Source organism: Podarcis bocagei (genome assembly GCF_964188305.1).
Source record: "Podarcis bocagei genome assembly, chromosome: Z".
NCBI lineage: Eukaryota > Metazoa > Chordata > Lepidosauria > Squamata > Lacertidae > Podarcis > Podarcis bocagei.
This window is the reverse complement of record NC_138140.1, coordinates 16,675,809-16,685,669: the sequence shown is the minus strand read 5'-3', so window position 1 is coordinate 16,685,669 and position 9,861 is coordinate 16,675,809. Positions and strand designations below refer to the sequence as shown.

Here is a 9,861-nt window from a genome sequence, read left to right as displayed (position 1 = left end):
AGTCGCAGTTGCTTACTGGAAATGAGAGGAGTAGCGGGCGAGATGGCAATGTGGTACAAATACATTGGTGCAACCTATCTGGCAGTCCTGATGGTGAGTTTGCACCACACTGACCTCCCCACTGCCTTGCTCAATATAACTTTACTATAGCTTAAATAGTGCTATTCTTATAGAAAAAGAGATGCCAGAACTTACCATTAACACCTCCCTCATTCTCTTAGAATGGCCATACATACTCGGTTTAAAAACTCCCAAGGAAAGAGGAGGTGCCAGACACAAATCATTCAGGGGTGTGTGTGTGTGTGTGTGTGTGTGTGTGTGTGTGTGTGTGTGTTTGTGTGTGGTGTTTATATATTAAGGGACATGTGGTAAAATGTTGTGTAGAGAAACATTTGTGGGATATAAGGTAAAGTGAGAGCAGTGGGTGGACTGTGAGAGGAGGATGGAACCTTGGGGTGTGCTGCGTGCTGATTGGCTGAGGATGGAGTGTGACAGGCACGTGACAGTTGGGACAGTGTGTGTGTGACAGTTAAAGGCAGTTGGGCTTTGGAGGAGGAGGGAGGAGGGAGACGCCAAGAAATCCATTTCCTCAAGACATGTTTGTGGCTCAGACAAGCTGATTTGTCTCAGGAGGGCAGTTGGGTCCCAGGGACCCCAGTTGCCAGTCCTGATCTCCACGGAAGAAAGGCCTTGACAGTCTCATCTTTGGGAAGGAGCGAGGAATCTGCCCTGCTGAGGTCTTCCAAAATTTGGCAGGCGTGGTCTCAGCCAGTGTCAACAGATACAAAATCAGTTCCTTCTTATAAACAAATTCAAAAGAGCCAGACAGGGGGGAGGGTGAATTGTCGGCCCAGTTATCAAAAAGATCTCAGAAAATACTTTGGGTCCAGGACCATTTGTTTGGCGCCATCCTGCCAGATATGCCTGTGGGTCTCAGGATCCTGGCATGGTGGGGAAGCACCCCTATGTGTACAAAATATATTCATTGTGATGTCAAATAGCAACCATGTGCCATTTGCAGGGAGAAGTCCCTGGTTTGAGCCAAAAGAGATCTCTGTGGGGAGTAGAGCTTTCTCCCATCTTATTCTTGTATCTGAACTTGCCTGGGAAGTCTCTTGTCACCATAGGCATAGCCAGAGGGGCAGGGAGGGGAAGCTGCCCCCCATCAATAAAAACCAATAAAAATACATAGCAAACTGAGGTTCTGCCCCCAAAATGAAAGGCCCCCCTAACCAAAATCCTGGCTATGCCCATGGTTGTCACTCTTTGTGGCTGGATTTAACTTGGCAAGATCTCCCTCTCCCCTGTCTCAAGGTCTTTGATGATGATGATGATGATAATAATAATAATAATAATAATAATAATAATAATAATAATAATAATTTTTATTTATACCCCGCCCTCCCCAGCCAAGGCCAGGCTCAGAGCCTTGATGAGGACTCCGTCTGGGTGGAAGGGAAAGTGAAAGGAGAGAATGGCCACTTAAGGGATGGGAAACCCCTGGAGGTGCCACACCCCACCCTCCCAAGCCCAAACTGCCCCTTTTCTGTTGGCTACCAAAAGATGCTTCTTTCAAGCCTGATTTTGGTGGAGGCGAGAGGTGAACCTGTGGGCGCCAGAGACGGTCTCTCTGGCCCCCAGGGTGCCCTTGGGGGGGCATGTTCGCATGTCCTATCCAAGGACTGCCCCCCCACTGCCTCCCAGAGCTTGGCTTTAAATGCCAAAGATGGTGGAGGCTGAGGTACCCTTCCCAAGTTCGCCCGGCCACATGAAGATCATCTTCCCAAGGGCTCCACCGTGAACCTCCTCAAAGAGTGGAGCTCCATTGGTGGGCCCTGGGCTGGCAACTCTGCAGGTGAAACAAAGGGGGAAATGTCAGAAATAATGTAAAATACAAACTAACCACCTCTGCCTTCCTCCAAGTATCCTCGAAGCAGAGGTCAGTCTCCTCCAGACTCCATTATCGTCAGAGTCTTACAGACCTCGCAATCGTCTTCCTCTCAGCAACAGAACAATTGCTCACCTGAAGGCTTAAAGAATGGATGGTTTTTTAAAATGCAGATATATTAGACATCAAAGTCTGGGACAATAGGTTCGGCTGGCACAGTTATCTGGGATATAATAAAGTTAAAATTCATAGACGATTCCTCAATCACATAAGAAGGAAATCTCTATTTACTGTATGGGAAAGAAATAAAAAATTACTGGAACATAAAACCCCTTGGTGGTTGTCACCGGTAGAGGCAACAGCAGTGAAAAAGAAAAACATGGCTATCAATTGGCTAACATACAAGGAAATATTAGAAGAAAACAACCAATTTAAAATTAAAAAATGCGAAGAACTAAAGCAGGCATGTGTGAACTGACTACAATATTACCAGGTAAACAAAAAATTTAAATCAGACAAAAAAATTAATGGATTTGACACAAAGATATTGGATAATAATAATAATAATAATAATAATAATAATAATAATAATAATAATAATAAATTCTCGGTTTAAAAACCGGGCTCAGGGTGGCTAACAGGAAATATAAAACATTGATTAAAATACGACTTAAAAACAGCATAAAACAGCATAGAATACAACATAAAATGCAGCATCAATGTCAATAAAATTCAAAAACTCAGAGGTCATGGGGGGGACCGGGACCCAGTCAATAGACATCCAATGATCACCAGGGCTAACTGGCCAAGTTGGTCCTACTAGGGCCAGCAAGGAGACCAGGGAAGAATTTAAATGTGTCCCAGAAAGGGTTTCTTCAAGGGTTTCAAGAGGAAAGGGAAAAGGGAATAGAGGAACAGGCTAATTCAAATTGAAGGCCAGGCGGAATATCTCTGTCTTACAGGCCCTGCGAAAGGAAATCAAGTCCTGCAGGGCCCTAGTCTCGTGGGACAGAGCGTTCCACCAGGCTGGAGCCATCACTGAAAAGGGTGAAAAGAACTATTATTAAATAATTAAAATATATTATCAAAAACATAGTTTATTATTGGATTGAAACTGTTGAATAGTGGAAAAGATGGACGAAGGACACAGCTCTGTTGGATTCACAGGAGCGACAGTTTTCAGTCCTTCTGGTGGCCCTGAGTGAGAACTGCAACTAATCTTAATACATAACACCCCTCCCCACCCAGATGAGGTGTTAGGCTCCCCCAATCCTTAATTGTTACAACCATATACCATATACGCTAGCCACGGATTTGATTAGAATTACAGGTATTTCATACTGCGTAATCTTTCAGGTAGGCTGCATGTATATGAGTCCAGGTACAATGCCGAGGTATCACTGGAGGGGCAGCCAAGCTGCTAGGGCCCAATGGCACGCTCCCCCCCGCCCTGGGACGCAGGTGTATGGCTCGGTTCGGAGGCTTCTATGTCGGCTTCTGCGGCGGAGGCTCTGGACTGCGGTAAGGTTTCTGGTACAGATGGGCTGTATGCTGGACTTTCCTCCCCAGCCTCTCTTGTTTGAACTTCAGCGGTACTGCCCGGGCTGCCGGAGGCACTGTCCCCCCATCCCAATCCCCAGCCCGGGGGTGCAGTTGGTCAATGTTCCGGCGCCATATCCGTCCACAGTCCAAAGCCACCTGATATGACTTTGGCCCTGTAACCCCAACCACCACAACCGGCACCCAGAGAACCTCCCCTGCATAGTTCCGGGCAAATACCTTCTCTTCCGGAATGAAGGCACGTGGCGTGCTAGCACAGCCTGGGAAATCTGTCACTGTGAAATCTGGGTGCAGTCAGTCGAGAGGAGATCGCAGGCGGCTGCCCATCAAAAGTTCAGCTGGGCTCCGGCCTGTTGTTGTGCACGGTATGATGTGTTGTACAAACAGGTACTAGGCTACCTGTTCGTGCCAGTCCCCCTGTGCCATACGTGCCAATGCTTCTTTAGCCGAGTGAACAATTCTCTCTGCCTGACCGTTGCTGGCTGGATGAAATGGGGCTGTCAGAGCGTGGCAGATGCCCCGGCCAAGGAGGTAGTGCTCAAATGTGCCTGACGTGAATTGGGTTCCATTATCCGATACGAGAATGTCTGGCAACCCATGTGTGGCAAAAAGCCTCTGCAGCACTCGGATAGCAGCTTCTGAAGTGGTGGAGGACATTAAAACCACCTCCAACCATTTAGAATATGCATACACTACCACCATAAAAGTGTGCCCGTGGAAAGGCCCCACTAAATCGATATGCACGCTTGACCATGGTGCCTTGGGGGTCTCCCATGAGTTCCCACGATGCACAGGTGGATCAGGTCTTGACTCCTGGCATGCCTGGCACGATTCGACCCAGGATATGATGACCTTGCCCATGCCCAGCCACCAAACAAAACTGTGTGCCAATGCCTTCATGCGCACAATTCCTGGGTGCCCAACGTGGAGTGCATGAAGGACTCGCTGACGAAGCTTGGTTGGAATGATGACCCAGTCTCCCCATAGGAGACACCCCTGGTGAGCAGAGAGCTCGTGCTGCCGTTGAGTGAAATGCTGGAACTCCGGATCAGTTGGCCTTTTTGGTCACCCCTCCACACCCAGTTGAGAACGCGGCTGATGGTGCGATCCTTGGAAGAATGGAGAGCGATGTCAGCTGCTGACAGAGGAAATGCAGGCAGCTCCTCAATCAGGAGTACTGCTGACGAAGGTGCCAGATCTTCAACCAGCGTCGGCAAAGGCCAGTGGCTAAGTGCATCGGCGTGCCCTGACAACTTGCCTGGTCGGTATAGGAGCCGATAGTTATAAGCCGCAAGGAAAAGAGTCCAGTGTAGCATTCGTGACGATAAAATCGGGGGGGGGGGGTGTCGGGCGGTCACCAGCCAGGATACCCAGAAGAGGTTTGTGGTCTGTGACGAGGTTGAAAGCTGTGCCATAGAGGTATTCATGAAAACGCTTAACTCCTGCCACAAGCGCCAGCGCCTCCTTGTCAAGCTGACTATAGTTCCTTTCTGCTGATGACAAGGTTCTCAAAAAGTATGCGATGGGAGCCTCTCTTCCCCGACACCGAAATGGCCCCGACACCGAAAGGTGAAGCGTTGCAGACTAGGACAAGGGGACGCTCCTCGTTGTACTGGGCGAGGACAGAGTCTGACGTTAATAGTGTCTTTACAACCGCAAAGGTGGCAACTTCCCGGAGGCCCCATGACCACGATGCCTTTTTGGCCAGCAGTCGATGGAGGGGCTCAGCGATGGTTGCTTTGTGTGGCAGGAACATGTTATAGAAGCTCAATAGACCTAAAAAGGCCTGCAAGTCCTTCTTGTTTTGTGGTTTGGGAGCCTGTTGTATAGCTTTGATCTTTGCTTTTGTGGGGTGAATGCTGGAGCTGTCAACCAGGTATCCCAGGAACTTGACTTGTGGTACAGTGATCTGGGATTTCCCTCTCTTTACTTTGAGACCTGCTTCTTGGAACCTGGTCAGGACATCCCGCAGCCGATCAAAAAGCTGTTGTGTTGTTCCCACTGAGATGAGCACGTCATCAAAGTAAGGTACGACGCCAGGCAGACCCTGTAGGAGCCACTCCATTAAGCTCTGGAAAATTCCCAGTGCCACGCTGACTCCAAACTGCAGCCAACAACTGAACGCCCCACGGTGCATGGCGATTGTCTGTGCCTCAGCAGTGGCGTCATTTACCAGCAGCTGCTGGTATGCCTGAGCAAGGTTGAATTTCGCAAAAACCTTGCCCTCTCCCAGTGAATGTAGTAAGTGTTGGACGACAGGGTGGGGGCACTCATGCTGTTGGAGCGCCTTGTTTATCGTGCACTTATAGTCAGCTCAGATGCGCACTGACCCATCAGGCTTGATGGGCGTCACAATGGGAGTCTCCCACTTAGCTTTGTCTACGGGTTCCTGGACCCCCTGTGTGATCAGCTTGTCTAGTTGTTCATCCACCTTAGGCTTGAGCGCAAATGGTACGCGTCAAGGCTTGACTCTGATGGGTGTGATTAGCGGATCGAGGTTAAAGGATATGGGCGACCCCACATACTGTCCCAAGGTTCCATCAAACACTTCTGAAAACTCTGTGACGATGGCATCTATTTCTGACTGTGAAACACTGTGGATGCCTTTAACTTCCAACCCCAGGGATGTAAACCAGTCCAGTCCCAGCAGGCTGGGCCAATTTCCATCGACCACGACTAACTTCAGTGACTTGAAGGTCACTTTGAACTTGCCCACACCTACAACCGGAATGTTATTTCCCTGATAATCCCTCAAATGCAGGTAGGTGGAGTCCAGTTGTTTCTTAGATAATTTGGGAATCAACCTTTTGATGGTACTCCAAGAGACGATGGACATGGCAGAGCCCGTGTCGACTTCCATGGTTTTTCCTCAATAGTCAATCTGCTGGCATAGACGAGCAACAAACCTTCGCAATATGACCCTTACATGAACAATGCCGACAGATGGCGTCCTTGAAACCGCATTTGGACCGAGGATGATTGCCACTGCAACCCGCACAGTCTGATTGGTCCATCGTTCACCGTTTGACCTTTCCACGTTCCTACTTGATGCGGCAAACATCATCCACTTCATCTGAGCAGCCCTCGGATTCACTGATCTCTCCACGGTGGACTGAGGTTGGCTTCTTTGTAATTGTTGGGCTGTTGGCCTTGCGGATCTCCGCTGTTGATTGTTTCGCTGCCTCTGCAGCTTGAGCTTCCTCGATGGCCTGTTTGAGAGTGAGATTGGACTTGGCGAGGAAACGGCGCTGTAGTTTCTCGTCCCTCACACTGCACACGATTCGATCCAGCAGGGCATCGCTCAAGTTCCGCAATTCACAGTGGTATGCAGCCTTCCTGAGGGCCAATAATAATTTGTTGTCTCCCCCTCAGTTTGGATTCCATGATGGAACGCAGGAAGGGCAGCAATTCTGACACCTTGGGTGCAACACCGCCGCGCCGCGTCCCGGGGCCGGCCCCTCGGCATCGGACCAGATTCCTTCAGTAGAGGATGGCCATAGACCTGAAAAGGGCTTAAAACAAGGAGCATGACCTATACCAGGGGTTAGCAAACTTTTTCAAGTGTCCCTTGAGTTTCTCAGTCAGTGTGTCCCAGCAGTTCAGCTCTGGCTGTGTCTTGTTTCATCCTATCCCATCCTCGTCGCCAGTGTTGAATAGTGGAAAAGATGGATGAAGGACACAGCTCTGTTGGATTCACAGCTCTTTATTACAGCAGTTAGAACTGCTGCGGGAATCACTGACTGCAGCCTAGCTGGTTGCTTTATATAATACTAAGTGTCCCTTGAGTTTCTCAGTCAGTGTGTCCCAGCAGTTCAGCTCTGGCTGTGTCTTGTTTCATCCTATCCCATCCTCGTCGCCAGTGTTGAATAGTGGAAAAGATGGATGAAGGACACAGCTCTGTTGGATTCACAGCTCTTTATTACAGCAGTTAGAACTGCTGCGGGAATCACTGACTGCAGCCTAGCTGGTTGCTTTATATAATACTAAGTAACTTGTAACAGTAACTCACAACTAGATAACCAATCAGGAACGACAGTTTTCAATCCTTCATTTACATACTGGTGGCCCTGAGTGAGAACTGCAACTAATCTTTTTTTTGTAATATTTTTTTATTAATTTTCATCAAGAAAAATACATATCGCACAACATTACAACTTTAACAAATTTTCTCATTTTTGGACTTCCTTCAGCCTCTGACAATCATCTGAATTAGACTTTTTAATTACACATTTCCTAAATTTTCTATTGCCTTTTAACATACCCTTCCACACCTGTTTTTCTTTCTTACAATATTTCTTAGGTTTTTACAGAGCTTCTTTAAATGCCACTAACGTTATTTCATTATCACTTATACATTCCCAATACTTCACTAGCTTTCCCCAGTCCTCGATGAACTTTTGATCTCGTAGATATCTGATCTTCCCTGTCAGTTTATCAAGTTCTGCATAGTCCATCAGCTTCATTCTCCACTCCTCCAATGTTGGTACTTGTTCCTGTTTCCTTTTCTGGGCCAGTAATATTCTTGCCGCTGTTACTGCATATTGGAAAAGTTTACAATCCTTTCTATTTATTTCATTTCCTATAATTCCTAGAAGAAAGGCCTCTGGTTTCTTAACAAATGTATATTTCAACATTTTTTTCAATTCATTATATATCAATTCCCAGAAGCTCTTCACTTTCTTACATTCCCACCACATATGGTAAAAAGTGCCATCCTTTTCTTTACATTTCCAACATTTCTTGCATGTTTTATACATTTTTGCAAGTTTTACCGGTGTAATATACCATCTGTAAATCATTTTCATAACATTTTCCTTTAACGCAGTACATGCGGTAAATTTAATATTTTCATTCCATAGTTTAATCCAATCTTTAAATTGTATATTATATCCAAAATCTCTAGCCCATTGTATCATAACAGATTTAACTTCTTCATCTTTTGTATGCCATTCCAGCAATATCTTATACATTTTAGATAGAATTTTATATTCATTATTTATTATTTCTATTTGAAATTTTGAATCTTTCTCTATATATCCATATTCCTTAAGATCCTTTTTAAATATTTCATTTATTTGAAAATAATGCAACCAATCATATACATACTCTTTTACTTCTTCATAGGGTTTCATTTTCCATTTTCCCCCTTCCTTAACAATCAAATTTCCATATGTAATCCAATTCCTTCTCATATTGATTTTTTTAACACTCATAACCTCTAATGGAGATAACCAGTGCAGAGTTTTTGGTTCGAGTAGGCTTTTATACCTATCCCATATTTCTACTGTATTAAGAACTGCAACTAATCTTAATACATAACAGAAACCTTCAGGACGAGGAGGTGAAGGAAGTGATGGTGAAGTGGGCACATGATTTTGGCTATCCAGTTGAGATGGAAAAATGGGGGAAATTATGGAAAAAAGACTTGAAATTCACAGCATGCTGTCTGATAAAAAAAACAACTTTATGAAAATGATTTACAGGTGGTACCTGACCCCATCCAAAATAGCAAAAATAAAGAAAAATAACAGCAATATGTGTTGGAGATGTAAACAAAATGAAGGAACCTTATTTCACATGTGGTGGACATGTCCTCAAATAAAAAAAAATTGGGACATAATCTATGAGGAGCTAAAAAGAATGCTAAAACACACTTTTTAAAAGAAACCAGAAGCTTTCCTATTAGGCATTCTAACGATAATCATCCCAAATGAAAATAAAAGAGTGTTTCTTTATGCGACAACAGCAGCTAAGATGCTAATAGCAAAAAAGTGGAAAAGTGAGTTAATACCAACAAAAGACGAGTGGCAATTAAAGTTGTGCGAGTACCTCAAACTAGCCAAAATGACAGAACTAGTAAGAGATCACTCAGTCGACAAGGTAAAAAAGGAATGGGATTGCTTCAAAAACTACCTGACAAAATATGGTTTCAAAAACAATACTTGGTTGTGCTTAGATTAATCTCACAGATATAATGGAAAAAAACTGTTTTTAATAAATGAATACAGAATATTTGTCACTTAAGTAGTGAAGATGCAAAGAAATAGAGGGAAGTCAACTAATATAGCAGGGATTAAAATTAGTTTTCTGGAACAGAAAGAAAATGACTAGAAAGAAAGAAGGATAACAAATGTATTTGTTTCTGAGAACCTGGCGTATAGAATAGTTAAATTATTATTTGTATCCTTTGAACAATTTTGTGTACTTGATTAATTTTTTTCTGTTTTTTATTCTCCCCCCCCCCTTTTTGTATTTTTTCTTCTTGAATATCTGGATGTAATGTTTAATCCATGCTTTCTCTGTAATTTTTAAAAATGCAATAAAGATATTTTTTTAAAAAAGAACAATTGCTCACCTGGCCCCCCAGACTCGCCTGATCTCCATGGGAGACCATGGGGTGGACCTTGTTCCTC

The 9,861-nt window shown here is 44.9% G+C and overlaps 1 long non-coding RNA gene across 2 annotated transcripts; it reads left to right on the top strand.

The window, feature by feature from the left end:
• Nucleotides 1-317: 317 nt before the first annotated feature.
• LOC308578953 lies at nt 318-2,347 on the top strand. Of its 2 annotated transcripts, none has more exons than XR_014004227.1 (3): nt 318-1,314; nt 1,426-1,965; nt 2,030-2,347. It is a non-coding gene; the product is annotated as an uncharacterized lncRNA (long non-coding RNA). The 2 variants fall into 2 exon arrangements; XR_014004228.1 differs by lacking the exon at nt 2,030-2,347 and having other exon boundaries at nt 318-792; nt 826-1,314; nt 1,426-1,867.
• The last annotated feature ends 7,514 nt before the right edge of the window (nt 2,348-9,861 follow it).